Genomic DNA, 16407 nt, shown 5'->3' on the forward strand with positions numbered 1-16407 from the left:
TTGTCCCAGTATTATTTACTGAGAACATCTTCCTTTGCTCACTGCACTCTAGTATAATATTTGCATAAAACAGATGATTACATGTATGTGGAACTGTTTCTGAACACATTATTTAGTTCAATATCACATCAATGTACTTATTATAGTTTTATAATAGAACTTGATATCTGAAAGCCTAAGTCTTCCAGCTTTGTTGATTTGTTTGTGTGTTTGTTTATAATCATCAACAGAGGCTAAAGGAATGAATTTTACTTGTCCATCACATTATAACATGTCTTCTCCAAATAACTCCTAAAATATGTTCAAATGCTATGACAGTTTTGACTAAAAGTGTCCAATTTGGAGATCAGCTCTGAATTTTATCTTTGTAATGCATATTAGAATGTATAGAACACTATATTTGAAGAAGTGGAAAACTTTAAGGCAATGCCAAACAAATATATCTCTGAGACTGACCCATTAAAATTTTTTTGGCCCAAAAGAATATGCTACTCTCCTTGAAGGAATTGGACCAAAAGAGAAGGGTAGGAATCTAGTGTCACATCAACCTAGAAAGAATGCTATTAGCATCATGTTACAATTTACAGAACTGTCCCTTATAGTAAAGTATTATGCAGCCTAAAATGTAAATGATATTGTGTGCACCCCTCATCTAGAGATGAGAGAATTGAAGGAACGTGTTTCAAAATCAGTAAGAGTTTTTAGAGTAGAGGGAATAGGTACTCAAAATGACTTAAATGAGTAATCGGCCTGAAAAGGCAACAAATGCCCTCAGTCGTTTCTTAGAAATAATTTTTTAAAGCATCTCCTGGTTACCAACTACAGGTTCCAAGGAAATTTTTGCCAGTAAACTTTAGCCTTAGGCTATTACAATACTTTGCAGACTGTTTAGGGACTAGCTCAGTAATTCAGACTAGGAAGAAAATTATTCAATGTGAATATTTACTCCATCAAAGGAACTATCTCAGACATTTTGCATATGTATGTAGTTTCAAGTAATTCTCATAATAACACTGTGAAACAGATATCATTGCATTTTTTAAAATGTGAGAACATTTTAGATAAGCAAAATAGAACTCAAAGGAAATGATTTCCTTTGGGTACAGATAAATGATTGAAACTCCTGTCATAAACAACTCATAGTGTAATTAAATTCCTATCATACATAATGCAAAAGGTATGACTACAGTATATAAATAATATTTATATGCCTTGCACTTAATACATGCCATCATAATATTCTATGTGTTATATCTCAATATGATTCTCATTTTATTTATAGGGAAATTGAAGTTCAAAAAGGTGAAATGAATTATACAAAGATGTACAGCTAATAACTGATTGTTAGGTTCCAAAATGCTCTTAACTACTACACTGCTATATTAAATGATGCATGCTTGTAAATATAATTTATGCATTAGAAAGAAATACAAATATTATTATCCCAAAATTCATCTTGGAAGTAATTTAAAGAATTATGTCTTTACCATTGAGAGATAAACATTTAATATTTAACATTAATATGTTTTAAACCTTTTACAGACAGAAACTATATGAATTCCTGTGGAATTTGTATTTTGATAATGTAGTTAAAGTTTCTTTTAGAGATTCTCTAATCTGAAGTTCTGAAATCTATTAGAGAAAAAGCTTTCATTATCATAATTACTTTTATTAGGTAATAAACTTACTCATTCAAAATTATTTGATAAAATATTTTAGTAATTTTCTCAGTTAGTTAACTTTATTCTTCATAATAGAATATCTGAGAAGCAGCCTGTATTTGGAGATTGTAAATATCGGTATTCTCTTTAGGCTGGAACTATTTAGAGCAACAGCTTTCAAGAGTGGATTGCTTGCATTTGACAGTAGTTGTTCATGTTTTAGCTGAATTCTTTTGGAGGTTTATTAGAATTACATCTCTGATGCAGAAGTAAGTATAATTTTTATTCCAAAAGTAGTTTTAATGCTGCAAAGTTCTGTGCATAATTTTACAAAGAAGAAAAATATCAAATTTCATCAAGGTTTCAAGTAATAAACTCTATTACTTAAATACCAAAAACATAATTTTTTGCATTTCTGAAACAGCATTGATTTATGCAGTATACTGACCAAAGGGCAAGAAATTTTCATACCTACTAAAATTATTTTATATAATAAATATTTTAAATATAAATGTTACCTTTATATACAAGGTTATTTTAAGAATATTTTTATTTTTAATATTTTTGTTTTTTAATTATAGTTGATATGCAATATTATATTAGTTTCAGGTTTATAGCCCAGTGATTAGAAATCTGTATAACTGATGAAGTGATCACCTCAATAAATCTAGTACCCCTCTGACACCATACATACTTATTACAATATCATTAGCTATGTTCCTTATGCTGTACTTTAACATCCCCATGACTATTCTGTAACTACTAATTTGTATTTCTTAATCTCATCAACATTTTCACCTATTCTCCCAATCATCTTCCCATATGGCAACCATCAAAATATTCTATCTATGAGTCTGTTTCTGTTTTGGTTGTTCATTTATCTTTTTTCTAGATTTCACATTTTAGTGAAATCATATGGCACTTGTCTTTCTCTGTTAAGATCTTTTTCACTCAGTACAATACCTACGAGGTATATGCATGTTGTTGCAGATGACACCATTTTATTCTATTTTTTATGACTGAGTCATATTCCATTGTATATATGCATCATTTCTTTATCCATTCACCTATTGGTGGACACAGATTGCTTCCATATCTTGGATACTGTAAGTAATGCTGCAATGAACATATAGGTGATACATATGTATTTATTCACATTTTATTATTCATAATTTTGATCTTTTATTGTGTCTTCTTTTAAAAGACCCTTTACCACTTTTTGTAATACTGGTTCAATGGGGATGAACTCCTTTAGATTTTTCTTATCTGAGGGGCTTTTTATTTGTCCTTTGATTCCAAATAATAGCTTTGCTGGGTAGAGTAATCTTGGTTGTAGGTCCTGACTTTTTGTTACTTTGAATATTTCTTGCCAATTCTTTCTTGCCTGCAAAGTTTCTTTGGAAAAATCAGCTGACAGTCTTATGGGAGCTCCCTTATAGGTAACTGTTTTTCTCTTGCTGCTTTTAAGATTCTCTTTTTGTTTTTAAACTTTGCTATTTTAATTATGATGTCTCTTGGTACGTCTTTGGGTTTTTCTTGTTTGGGACTCAGCACTTCCTGAATTTATATGTCTACTTCCTTCACCAAATTAAAGACCTTTTTCAACATTATTTTTTTGCATTGTTTTTCAATTCTTAGTTCTTTCTTTCTTCTCTTTCTATCCCCCCCCCCATGATGTGAATGTTGGTACACTAGAAGCTGTCCTAAAGGCTCCTATACTAACTTCATTTTTTTATTCCTTTTATTTTTGATGCTCTGATTGTCATCTGCTTCCTTATCTTCCAAGTTACCAGTTTGATTGTTTCCTTCATCTACTCTACTGTTGATTTCGTGTAAATTATTCTTCATTTCAGTTTGTATAGCCAAGCTGGATGAGCCTACACTCAAGCCAGCAACCTTCAGGTTTTGAACCTGGGTCTTCTGTGTCCCAGTCTGATGCTCTATCCACTGCGCTATTGCCTTGTCAGGCTACATTGGAAGTTTTTAATAACTTTTGATGTCCTATGACATATAATTGGTATATTATGACAAATACATATTTCTTACTCTTTCAGTTTTAAATATATATGGCTTCTTCTAAGCAATATTCATTAGAGAACTCTATATATTAACCTTTCTACGATGTATGAATACTGTGTAAACATTGAACTGCACCAAAAGAGATCATGTTTAATACAACTCAGCAGTAAGTTTTGTGATAACATGTAAACTTTATGTATTTAAATATTTTCTTATTTTAACTTATAAGTTGTTGTGCTTTCTTCAAGCAGGATACAGCTATCTTATATTTTTATGTTTTTTTTTCTTTCCATGAAATCTTATTGCTGGATAGAGAAACTCAGGAGGATCAGGATGGCTAGCTTTTTCAAATGCACTCATCTACTTAAATAGCAAAATAAACATAATTAACATCTATATAAACTTATTATTAATTACTACAATCCTTTTACATGCTTGACAACTCAAAATAGAGATTATATTACACTAGAACAAATAAGGCTGCATGAAATATATTCACTATGAAACACATTCAAATAGAATTTTATGTAAAATATTATATTATAGCCAGAATAGGTGGTGGCACAGTGGATAGAGCATCAGACTGGGATGCAGAGGACCCAGGTTCGAGACCCCAAGGTCGCCAGCTTCAGTGCGGGCTCATCTGGTTTGAGCAAAGCTCAACAGCTTGGACCCAGGGTCACTGGCTCAAGCAAGGGGTTACTTGGTCTGCTGTAGCCCCGCGGTCAAGGCACATATGAGAAAGCAATCAATGAACAACTAAGGTGTCAACGAAAAACTAATGATTGATGCTTCTCATCTCTCTCCGTTCCTGTCTGTCTGTCCCTATCTATCCCTCTCTCTGACTCTCTGTCTCTGTAAAAAAAATTAATTAATTAAAATTTTATATTATAGATAAATTCTAAGTTATTATTTCCTTAGTGTAAATATTTTTCATAATTCAAAAGGACATTTATAGTGTTAATATTATGAATAATAGATAAAAGAGTTTACCTTGAATATTTTAATTGGTATCCTAACTTTTCATAATCTAGTTCATTTTTATTTATTTGTTAAGTAGGTATGGTGTATGTTTCTGGAAAAGATTCATGAATGAAGATAAAATGTGATAGCAAATAAAGAAATATAAACAAAATTATAGATAAAATATATATTTGCTTCATTTGATTGTTAGCAGATTTTTATGGCTTAAGATTTCTAGGACATTTGTACATTAATTAAAAATAAACTTTAATATTAAAATTTCCTTTAAAATGTATGGATTTTAAATATTGGATATTAAAAAAGCTAAGATTTAAAGAGTAATTTAAACATATATAAAACTTAAAGAACAATTTACTTATGGCTAAACACATTAAATAATTAACTTTTCAATTTCATAGGTAACTCATTTCTTCCAAATAATTCAATCATTTTAAAAATAAAATGGGAATAATATTTTGAGTTTCTTTGGAATTTAAAAATAAAATCTGATGGTCAAATGTAACATCTAAAATTTTTAACTATGATAATACTCTCATTTTGGCCTTAGCTAAAAATTTTAATTAAAAATTAAGAGAGACAAATCTACTCTTTTTGTTTTTGCTATTTTTCTAACCAAACAGCATAATCTTCAGGCTGGAATTGGTTCATTTAGTTTAAAATATGACATTTGGAAAGAATCTACTGCAAGTTTACTAAATTAGTCATCAAATTTTCAGAGATAGATCAATTTATTAGCTGTAGAAAAGGATTGATTTCCCAATTTCAGTAAGAATAAGTGCATTTACTTTCCAGTTGCTCATTACCAAAGTTAGAAATGCAGCATATCTCTTTAGTCAGAAATAATAATAAAAAAACTTCCAATAAAGTTTATTCTATTCTTTTCCAAACTTAAATGGGTGATTTTAGGCAATGCAATTAATTTTGTTCCCCAGAACATCATAACATAAGAATGGATTTTCTGTCACAGAGAATGAGCAGATTACAAAAGTTTGTGATTCATTCTGTAGACGGAAATGCTTAAATGAATGGGCAATTAAACATTTTATGGGTGAGAATCCTGAGGAAAAATGAAGACTTCTTTTTCTAATACTACTCTGGAAATTGTGGCACAGGTCTTTGTGTCTTCTTTTTTGTTGTTGTTTGTTTCATGGAGCATTAGCTAAGGTAATAGCAATGGGCGAAGAGTGTACTGTTTATGTTTTATTGTTCAACAAATATTACTGTATTATTTTATAGAAAATGTTTCCTACTTTGGTTTAAAGATGGTTAAGAAAATAAGAGATGAAGTTCTGGTCCAAGTGACAGCATAGGAGGCTCTTAAACGCAATTACTCTTATGGACACACGAAATCTGCCTCTACAAGCAAAACAATTCCCTCTAAAAGAAATCTAGAAACAAGCTGAGAGATTTCTACATATCAGGCAAATAAGAATGTTCCTACTTTGATACTGGTAGAGAAGGCTAAGGCACACTCGCTCTAAATCTATCCATGGCACAGCTACATAAAAAGTGGAGGGAACTCACAACTCCCAGCTTCTCCCTGAGGATCAAACGACTTAGACCAAACATTTAGTGCCCCAACTTTAAAGACTTTTACATGAGGACTGGGTCCCCCAAAACACCTACATTTGGAAGTGACGGGGCTCTGTGTCCCTGATATTCATAAGACTATAAAAAATGAAGAAACAGTTGGGCTCACAGGACTCCTTATGTCTATTCTCCCAGGGTTTGGCACAAAGGGTGGAAATAGAAACACTCATCCCCCAGTGTTTCCCTAAAAGAGATATGCTTACATACTTCAAGAGCTGCTGCTTGAGGTTCAGGGCTGTTTAAGACTTCTTAAACCAGGTGTCAAAGTATTTCACAAACTTAAAGGAGGCTGCACTTTCTGTCTCAGCACTGCTTTATCACCTTGAAGTTTTGTGGCATCAGGTAAGGACATGATTGGCATTGATATTTGCATCCCTGTGAGGGAACAAGCACCATCAGAATGGCAGAGGTGAAGCTTCATGTAACAGCTTTGTAAAATATAAATAGCAAATATTTATTGAGTGCTTTCTGTATCAGATAAAGTAAATACCTTTTTTTACTCTGACCTGTTAATTGGAAATACTTCTAAAAACACCTTTCATACTTAATAAGTGGTTTCCTAAATAATAATAACAATAATAAAAAGAAGCATATATTGAGTACTATAGAGTCATCAAAATTTTGTGTTACTTTATCAAACTGCTTCTATCACCCTCATTTCCCTTTCTTCTTGCAGTTTCTGTTTCAGCAACAAATTTATCTCTCTCCTTAGAGCAAAATTTCCCTGTGTATGCAATACAAAACACCTTCCACCTTTTGTTCTGAAGCAGATAGTGTCTTTCTCCACTCTGGTCAATTAAGATGTGGAAACTGATAAATAGGGAGGGTAAATTAGTTGCTCATGTTATGCAGTTAGAGAATAGTCAGACTGATGTGACTCCAGGAGTCAGGCTTAATCACATAGCCATGCTACCTCCAGACCTTAGATGTCAGTAAATGGAACTGTCAATCAGTGGAAATTGGAGTAAATAGGATAACTAAAGGAGTGGCGACTAAAGCTGTCAGACTCATTTTAAACCTCCCAAGAGAACTATTTTGTAGATTTTGAGAAATAATTGGAGGGTATTTTTAGGAAGAGTAATTTCCTGTTTAACAAACAATTTGTAATTTTTACATGAATATAATGGGAATCTCATTAGTATCTGTAAGTTGGGGAGGTCAGAGTTGGGCTTTTTGTAAACAAATGAGTTTAGATAAGATGACTCTTAAATTTTCTATGTGAGCTACTACTGTTCTCAAATTCTATGATCACTTAACATGGAACCATAAATATTTCAATGTTATCAGACAGTATCTCACTATCTGATTGATGAAAATGAAAGAGCAAATGTCCTGAAACCTGCACTTATCTTGGTTTAAAGTAGAAAGTGATTTTTTCCAGTTTTATTGAGATATATTTATATACAGCACTATATATTACTTTAACCAGGGATCTCAAATGCATGCGGCCCGCCCACCAATTTTGTGCGGCCCGCAGACTGGCCCACAGACTAATCCACGAAGTTTGATTAGTCTGCGGGCCGCACAAAATTGGTGGGTGGGCCCCATGCGGCCCGCGGGCCGCGAGTTTGAGACCCCTGCTTAAGCCATATAGCACAATAATTGGACTTATATATAGTATGTTGAGAAATGATTAGCACAATAAGTTTAATTAATATCCATCATCTCATACAGAAACAAAATGTTTGTTTCCTTATAATCAGAACTCTTGAGATCTATTCTCTTAAAAACCATATTTTTTTTTTTTTACATAGGAGACTTTTTTCAGAGGAGAAGATGACTCCTTTATCCCAGAAGATAACCCTCTACTTTGTTTTATGAGATAGACAGCAACTCCAAACCATAGATTGGTAGGTACCTGCACAGGCCTCAAATAAACAATTTTTAAATATAACATTCAGTAGTGTCAACTCTAGTCATCATATTGTATATAGCATTTCCAGTACTTATTTATCTTATCTATGGAAAGTTGTACCTTTGATCACCTTCATCCAATTTTCCCACCCTCACCTTTCCTCCGCTAACTATAAATCTGATCGACTTTTCTCAGAATTTGATTGCTTGTTTCTTTTGGATTCCACATATAAATGAGGTTATATAGTATTTATCCTATATAGTGACTTTTAAAATGATACTTGGTTTTTGATGATCTTTTTGCATTCTTCCTCTCAAAGCTGAACAGAAGAGAATGTGTCACACATCATGCAGTGCATTTTTAAACATAATGCCAGGCTTTTGAGAATATGCCATGTGTTTCCAGATAATGTGGGTAATTACTTTCATCAAAACACACACACACACACACACACACACAAAACAACAAATTATGCACTGGGTATTTGGTTCAGTAACCAGTTTGCAACCTTTTGTTCCAATTGAAGCAGATAGCTGTGGAAGGAACCAAATACGAATCTTAGAGAAAGTACTTTTAAATTGCATTACATCTCTAAAGATACAGGGCAAAACTTTGAAAACCTAACGTAATTTTAAAAGTTTCAGAAGTTTACATAACACTGGCCATTATGGGACCAAAAATATAAATAAATAAATAAATAAATAAATAAATGAATAAATAAATAACTGAGTCATTAATATATTTACAAAGTGGTATATATAATACAGAGAAAATGCACTATGCTCTTATCAAAGTCTATCCCCTTCAAATGTGTTCTACATTCTCTTCCCCCACATCTTCTCCAGAATTTTGCTTTAACTTATTCCTTCTCTTTTTGTTACATTTTAATTTTTTCATTATTTCTTTTATTTTTTAATTACAGTTGACATACAATATATATTAGTTTTAGGTGTACACCCCAATGATTAGACATTATATAACTAAGTACTCGTCCCCATGAATCTTGTACCCATCTACACTATAGTTATTAGAATATTACTATTTCCTTATGCTGCTCTTTACATCTCGATGACTATTCTGTAACTATGAATTTGTTCTTCTTAACCCTTTCTTCACTTTTTTCATCTAGTTCCCCAATGCCCTTCCCCTCTGGTAACCATCAAAGTGCTTCTCTGTATCTATTATTCTGTTTCTGATCAGCTTATTGGATTATTTTGGTTTTTAGACTCCACAAAGTGAAATAATATGGTGTTTTCCTTTCTCTGCTTATTTCACTCAGCACAATACCCTCTAGGTTCATCAGTGTTGTTGCAGATAACAAGATTCCATTCTTTTATTTTATGAATCATTCTTATTTTATGTATATATGCAGCACTTCCTCTTTATCCATTCATTTATTGATGGCCACTTAGTTTGCTTCCATAGCCTGGCTATTATTGTAAATAATGCTGTAATGAACATATGGATGTATATGTTTTCTTTGGCTAAATACCCAACAGTGGAATTATTGGATCTTTTGTTGTCTCTTGTGATAGCCTTTGTTGTAAAGTGTATTTTGTCTGATATACATATTGGTACCCAGCTTTTTCTCTATACTTTAAGCTTTTGAATATGATTGACAATTATTTTGAGACTGACACTTTCTCTTATTTTAATATATGGTAGAACGCCACTATTAATTTGATCCTAGTTGAGGATTTTGGGGTACAATTTTAAATTATGGATTTAATTTTTTTTATGCTCACAGGTATATTCAGAATTTGAAAAATATTAAAAACATTTTTGAAATGTATGTATTTTAGGACATTACCTATTTATCTAAATTTTCCAGTTTAGTAGCATAAGGTTATTTATAGTTCTTAATTATATTTAATCTGAAATCTATCCCCTTCGCCTGCTGTATTTTCCATTTTTATTGTCTTTTATTCACTACATTTTTATAAGCTTGTCCATTTTTTTTCTTTTAAAAAAATTAGCACTTGATTCTGGTTTTGTTAATTATTTCTATTTTGTTAGATTTTTAAAGAACCTTCAGTATTTATCTTTTTTTATCCTTTCTTTAACCTATTTTAGTTGTATTATATTGTTCTTTTTCTAATTTCTTGAGTTAGACACCAGCTAGCTTTCCATTGAAGATTTGTACTTTTCTTCTATAACAAAGAGTTGTTGCTGACATATGTCTGCTCAACTAGGGACAACAGTAACCTGTCATTCATGTGCTGTTTCCTCCAATGGAATGTTAGCAGAAATACTGCTAACATTTTATAACATGACAGTATTTTATTTTAAACAAAAACAATTAACTATCACATGCAGGGTCCACAATACTTTCTCCCTTTGTGTTCTCTTTCCAACAGTAATTCTCTGACACTAAGTGTCCTAAAATTCAGTGCTATTCTGGCACTAAGTACACAGAGTTAGTGCAGACTCCCCAAGTTAAAGTCCTTCAAATCTGACACTAGCTAACCAGAGGTAGTACAGAATCCAAAGATTGAGGAGTACAAGTCCATAATACTTCTCTATTTCAGATTTCAGCTGCAAGTCCCAGGTCCCCAGGCTACCTGCACTTAAGTCTGACTTGGCTAAAGGTTTAGGGGTCAGTTTTTTAAATCTCCTTCAGTTTGGTAATTTGCTAGAATGACTCACAGAACCCAGGAAAGTGTTATGCTTATAATTAATGGCTTACTATAAAGGACAAATGAAGATTGGTAAAGAGTTACATAGATAAGGTCTGAAAGGGTTTCTAATATAGGAGCCTCTGCCTCTGTAGAGTTAGTGTGCACCACGCTCCCAATACGTTGATATGTTCACCAACCTGGCAACTTTTTGAGTCTTATTGTCTTAGGATTTATTCAGTCCCTCTCTCTTCCTGATAGGTTCTGGGTGAGGTTAAAAGATTCAATCCTCTAATCACACTGTTGGTTCCTCTTCTTTAGCCCCTATTGGAAGCTACCAAGAGAACTTCTTGAATGAGTAAGCTAATTATTGATAGCATATATTCAGGTATATGATTTGCTATCTATATTAGCATACACACACACACACATAATGCATTAGCATATATTCAGGTCCAAAGTTTGCTGTGAATAACAAAATACAATTCTATCCTTCAAAAAATTCCAAGGAATCTTATCTCAGGGGTTCTCTATAAGGAACCTAGGACAAAGTTTTTGTTGTTATATCACACTTTCTCTATAGACAGAATGGTGCAAGGGTAGCATTGACATTACAAGATGGTGAAACAATAAGACAGAATCAGCTGAGATCTTGAGTCATCTCTTTAAAGAGACCTGCCCAGACTGATTGTTAATGATAATATGAACAAGAAATTTTAAAATATATTTTCAAAAAATTTGATGTGATCATTTTGACAGCAGCTTGCATTGTTTATTCTGACTAATGTATGCATACAGCTCATTATTTTTCTATTATTATTTTTTGACTAAATGAAATCTTTTCAGCTAAAATGAAAAATCTAAGGAACAGAATTTAGAGCAAACACAAGAACTAGAAAGATAGGAGACAATATAAAAAAGGGAGAGCTAGAGGAGTAAAACCCTACATTTACATAAAATGATCTTCACAAAGGTGTATGTTTCTAAAAACAGCCTCAAAATATATGAAGCAAAAAGGAACAGTGTTAGAGGTGACATAAAATCACAAACTTTGAAGAGGTTTTTATAATTTTACATTTGTGCAGTCTTTATTTCTTAGGTAACTTTTTGCTGTTTGTTTCTAAGTATATTCCATGATGTTCAGAAAATATATCCTGTATTATATCAATACTTTTTATTATGTAGGGATATTTTTTGGATCCCAAATTGTGTTCAATTTTCATCAGTGTTCCAGTATGCTTGAAAAGATCAGGTTTCTAAATTTTATGTGCTAGATTTAATATATGGACATATAAAAAACATTTTATGTGTTTTTGGAACATTCTACATGCTTACTAAATATGTGTTAATGCTAACTTTCCTTAGAAAGTTGCACATATATAAGTTTCTTATTCTATCTTACTAATTTTTGCTTCATAATTTGGACTGTGCAATTGGATATATTAAGTACAGTTTTGCTGTAGTTTCTGGCATTTAAGAGTAATATATAGTGTCTTGTTATATTTGTAATTATTCCATCTGCTCTAAAGTTTTATTCTTCTGATAATAATTTAGATATACCAATATATGTTTGTTCACTCTTTATTGGGTTTAGCTCCTTCATCTTTAAATTTTGTTCTCATTTATGCTTTGGGGTGTCTCTTATAAACAGCACAAAATTGGATTATTAAAACCAATCGAAGAAAGTATCTTTTAACTACTTCATTTAGTACATTTATATAGAATGTGATAGTTGATATATTATGGTTCATTTCTATATCTTCCTAATTAACCTTGCATTTCTTACATTTCCCTCTTTTTCATGCCATCTTTTAGAACAATCATGGTATATTTATTTTTCTTTATTTTCTACTAATTTGGAAGTTATACATCCTGTTCTTTAGTATGTGTGCTGCTGAAGCGAGTACAATATGGATCCTGTTCTGATAGTGGTTACAGAGGCACTCAAATATTTCTCAATTCTTCCCAAAATAAAAGATATTAAATAATATTTTATTTTTTACATTATTTTTAGTATTTTTATCTCTTCCCTACATAATACTCACAAATTAGTATCTATTATTTAAAATTATTCTTTATTTTATCCAATGAATATTTATTTAGATATATTTATATTCAGTTTCTTGTATTACATGTCTTCTCTACAGATTCCATTTTAGCCTTACTGAGACATATATTTTAGTGACTCATTGAGCAAGAAATTATTAGTGATAAACACTTCCAGCCTGTTACTCGAATTGTCTTTATTTAATTTTTACTCGAGTGATAATTTAGATGGGTGTAGAATTATAGGTTCATATTACTTTATCATCTGCCCCATCACTTCAGTTTCTTCAAGTCTCTTTGAATTCCGCCTCATTAGTGAGGTCTTTCCAAACCACTTTATTTAAATTAGCATGTTTCAACCACACCTCATAGAATTTTCTATCTTCTTAACTAGTACTGTTACCAGCAATTTTTTATGTTTTTTTATTTAATGTCTGTCTCCCTCCACTATAATGTAAGTTTCACACAGACCCATACTTTGTTTGTTTTGTTCACTGCTATATCCCCCAAACCCAGAAAATCAGTGCACAGTTGTTCAATGAATGACTGATTACTGTTTTTGCTATTTTTAAGTCTACTGTTAGAACAATTGCTATTCGGTTTTTTTCTGGTTGTTTTTATAATTTTTCCTCTCAGTGTTCTGCATTTTCATCTTAGCTTGACTCTAGTATAAAGCTTTCTTATAGATCTATTTTATTTTCCTTCAGGAATTTTTGTGACTTTTAAATTTGAGAACTCATATCTCATTAAATTTTGGAAATATCTCAGCTATTAACTCTTCAAAATATTGTCTTTCCCCTATCATTATCTTTACTCCTCTGTAACTTTAATAAGAAGTATGTAGAATATTCTAATTCAGTTTCTCATGTCTCTTTATGTTTTGTTCATCTGTTTCAAATGTTTATCTCTATAATGAATTTTAGCAATTTTCCAAAATTGTGTTTTTTATTCCATGTGTTTTCTGTGTCTAATATGTTCATTTTTATAAACTCAATTTATTTTTAATATTTTTCTCTTTATGGTAATATTTCTTACTTTTTAGATAACATATTTTATTAATATCTTTAATTATTTAAAGCATTTTTGTAGCTTCTATAATATTGTTCATGAGCATCTGATCCTTATGTTTTATGTCAGATAGCTTTCCACCATGGTAGATTATTTTCTTATTTATTTTATCGGTTTTTTTTTTTATTCTAACTACATATCTATTAGGGGATTTTCTGTGATAATCCTTTGTTACATGACTTGAGAATATATATCCTAGACTGGCTTTGCTTTGGGATCATGAAAGTGCCCCATACATATAGCATTATGGGCATAAATTGTGCTAATATCTTAGCTTAGAAGATCTCATATATTGCATATAATGTATGATTTTACCCCAAGCCACATGTTATGCAGGTTCATGTCCCTAAAATCTTAAAGCACTGATGAGATTTCTTGTTTTCTTTCTCTCAGAATGAGTGAATTTGAGGTAGGATATTAAAAAGCTTGGAAAATTCCTTGGCAAGTAGAATGGGGTAATTGAGACAGATAGCTGAACAAACTGGCCAAGCAATTTACAACCAGGTACAGAAGGTCACCTTCCTAGAGGTAATATCTAGGTCTCAGTTGTATTTCAACTCCATGGCCAGAAAAGTAGCAAGGCTAGGGGGGAAACACCAAGGCAGCTGCAGTAACTAATGACCCCCTTCCCTGGTGGTGACTAATCAGTAGAGACCAAGACCCTGAAAGGGCACACCTGGAAAAGCTGATGAATATTCCATTGAGATCTCCCCTAAGACTTTCTTTAAACTCCCAGCTTTTAAAAACCCTCAATACAAAGGACCCAGCATCACCTGTCCCGCCCAGGCACACTTCCATGACTTTCCTTTTCCTTCTCTTTCTCTTTCTCCTCCTCTTCCCCCAATTCTCCCCTTTCTTTTCCCCCACAGGCATGCATCTCCTAAATTCTAAGGGTCCCCACAAGACTTGCAACTAGGGGATCAATGGGCAGTGGCAGTGCATCTTGGTCTAACCCCCCTGAACAAATCTCCAAGTCCCCCTTTTCTTTGAATTACCAATATAGACTCATTTCTTTCCCATAAGGATTCTAGAGAAGCAATGCAACCTTACCTAGCCTTCCTCCTGTTGCGTCTTCTATCCTAGGCTCTTCCTTGTTTTTCTGTCCCCAGTTTTAATAAACATACTCTCAAAATCACCTAGACTAATGTTGAGAAGTATTTCCTGCGTTAAGTCAAGAATCCACATGATCTGCCCAGCCCTACGGAGACCTCCAAAGAGCCAGGTTCCCTTTCTGGTAAGAGGTTTTCCCTATTTACTCTTTCATTGAGATTACATTCAAAGCTTCCTAAACTCTTTACATCATTCTGCATATAGAAAATTATAACATTTGTGAAGCACACTAAGATATGCCATGCCACACACTAGTAGAAAAGTTGTGGTCTCAATTTATGCAGAGGTCTATCTTTTATCACCTTAGGAATGGAACTTTTAACCACACCATCAAAACCTTCAAACTCTGTGATTATAATAACCCACATCTCTCTTTCCTCACCATTCCACGGAGTCATCTTATGTGCCTAGAATTCTGGTTATCAGGTAGCACTCTCTCTCTCTCCCTCTCTTCCCCTTCCTTCTGTTACTGGTTATTCTGTTTCTTCTGAGTCCAACTTCATATTTAAATTAAGGAATTATTTTATTTGGCATTCTCACATATTTGCAATAGGAAGGCTTTCAGTTAAATTTATTTAAAATACTGATGGTACAATAAGTTATTCTGTTTATTCTGGAACTCACTCCATGTTCTCTCATTATCTCTCCATTAAAATTGCTCTTACAAACCCTGCCCAGGTACCCAGTGAATAGAGTGTCAGCCCAGCATGTAAGACATCCAGGGTCCCATCTCCAGTCAGGGCACACATGAGAAATGACCAACCATCTGCTTCTCTTCCCTTCTTTCTCCCCCGTCTCTCTTTCTTCCCTTCTTGCAGCCAGTAGCTTAAATATTTTGAGCGTCAGACTCAAATGCTGAGGATAGCTTGGTTGATTCAAGCATTGGCCCTAGACTGAGGTTGCCAGGTGGATCCCGGTCAGGACACATGCCCAAGTCTGTCTCTCTATCCCCTCTCTTCTCACTTAATAAACAAACAAACAAAGAAATAAATAAAATTGCTTTTATGAAGTGTAACAATTGATTAGTCTAGGTTATGCTGCAGTAACAAAGAATGTCAGTGGCTTGCTGACAACAAACATACTTTTATTTTGCAGGTTACATCTTGGTTCCATGTTAGCTGAAATTCTGCAGTATGCCCTCTTCACTTAAAGATCTAGACTAAAGGAAAAACCTTTGTCTGGAATACTCTTATTTCTGTAGAAGAAAAAAAAGGTAGAGGAGGTATATACTTCTGCTCATATCTATATTTAATACTTCAGCCCATACGTAGGAGCTCATAAGAGAGACTGTAAGGAGAGGCAGATAAAATTTTGAACAGTAACTTAATATTCAACAATTGAAAACATTACATTATAAAATATTTCTGTTGTTAATTCCCATAGGTAGGTTTTAGTCCTCTTCTTATTCATTTTATCAAGTTTGAATAAATCAGTACTCTCTACTTCTCAAATCAATTTA

This window comes from Saccopteryx leptura, chromosome X (genome assembly GCF_036850995.1).
Source record: "Saccopteryx leptura isolate mSacLep1 chromosome X, mSacLep1_pri_phased_curated, whole genome shotgun sequence".
In the NCBI taxonomy this organism is placed as follows: Eukaryota; Metazoa; Chordata; class Mammalia; order Chiroptera; family Emballonuridae; genus Saccopteryx; species Saccopteryx leptura.